This window comes from Piliocolobus tephrosceles, unplaced genomic scaffold (genome assembly GCF_002776525.5).
Source record: "Piliocolobus tephrosceles isolate RC106 unplaced genomic scaffold, ASM277652v3 unscaffolded_1291, whole genome shotgun sequence".
Taxonomy (NCBI): Eukaryota; Metazoa; Chordata; class Mammalia; order Primates; family Cercopithecidae; genus Piliocolobus; species Piliocolobus tephrosceles.
The window spans coordinates 5209-6944 of record NW_022294210.1 but is presented as its reverse complement, the minus strand read 5'-3'; positions in this window follow the sequence as shown (position 1 = coordinate 6944).

Genomic DNA, 1736 nt, shown 5'->3' with positions numbered 1-1736 from the left:
AAAGCAAACCTTGACCTTGAGCGATATTACACAAGGCTTAGGTAACTTGTTTGCTATGCATTTTTTCTTTTTTTCCCCCCAATTTTGAATATTTAAAACATTTCTCAGACTTATTAAATGGCAGACTATGAACCAAACCTTAAAAAAAGAAAAAACCCACTTTCATAATCTTCAAAAACTAATAGGGAAAATAGTACTTTACTTGATAAATTAGAAGCTATCCAATTCTATGATGCTCTAGAACAGCACTGTACAATAAAAATATTACTGTAAGCCATGTGTATTAAAATTTTTAGTAGCAACGTTAAAAAGCATAAAGAAACCAATTTGAATAGATTTCATATAACTCAAAATATCTAGAACATTATGATTTTGACATGTGTTCAGCATAAAAATTAGTAATGGAATTTTTACATTCTTTCTTCTAATACTTAACACTTCCAAATCTTGTGCATTTTGTACTTATTGCACATTTCAATTAAGGCACAAAATTTCCATCAGGAAAAATTGATCTGGTTTAAAATTTATAAAATTTACACTTGAAAAAGTAGAATCACATACGAAAGTTGTTCCAAACATACTTAAACTTTTGCCAAAAACGGAATCGACTCTCAGTAGAATGAAAACTTTGGTGCCTCAGTCGCACTAGCCATATGTCAAGTGCTCAGCAGCCACACGGGAAGACACTAACGGGGAGACACAACCGAATCGGATGGTGCAGGTATAGCGCTTTCACTTTGCCCCTTCGCTAGAATTCCCCTAGATGGGAAGAGACCTGTCCCCAGTTCACTTGTGAAGAGAACCCAGGAAGACCAACTCCCAGCGCTGCGTTCGCCCACGAGGGTGTCCCACCTTGTGGGGGTCATCCTCAGTTTATTCAGATCATCTTCCCTGGTCCAAACTTGCATAACATGATAAAAGGCAGCTCAACAAGACACAGTTCAAACACGAGGGGTTTTAAAACTGTGGATATTTTTTCATGTCTGATTCTCTGCCTCCCTTCTTATGTCCTAGTGAATTTACGAGCATGTATACTGAGATTCATTAGGTGCTAGTTCTGTATGCCCCAGTCTTCAAACAGTACATCATTTACTCTCAGAGCAATCAGGTGAGATAGGTGAGAACTAGACAGGGTGACAGTCACGTGCTCAAGGACATTCACCTAATTATAAGCGGTTAGAGCAGGGATTTAAGCCCAGAGAGTCTGGATTATTAAAAAGCATGCCTAGTAGGGGCCACTTATGCTAATCACCCACCCTAAATTCACACTTTTCAAAGCCCTCTCACAATTCTCAGGGAATAGGCAGGCAAAACTGAGCAGGTATTACGCTTGCCACTTTGTCAGTGACGCACAGGTGGTAAGAGATTCGCCCAAAGAGGCACAGCAAGAGCCTGGCAGAGCAACCCCTCAGATTCCACATCCTGTGCTCTTTCCACGATACCCAGTGCCAGGGAACAGGCGGAGGAAAACCTGCTATTTACTACGTACCACATGCATTCCCGTCTTTATGTTGGTCAGTCTTCCCACCACTTTGGGAAGAAGGGATTATCCATGAGTAGAGATGAGAATTCCACATGGCAATGAAAAGTGCCCTAGGTCACAGAGCCTGCTGGTGCCACAGCTGAGGTCCCAATCCAGGTCTGTGTCCACAGAGACCGAACCTCTGCCAAGGATCGCCTAACATCAGGCTCGCCCCAGACTGCAACTGTGCTCTTCGCTCAAAAGAAACCTTCCA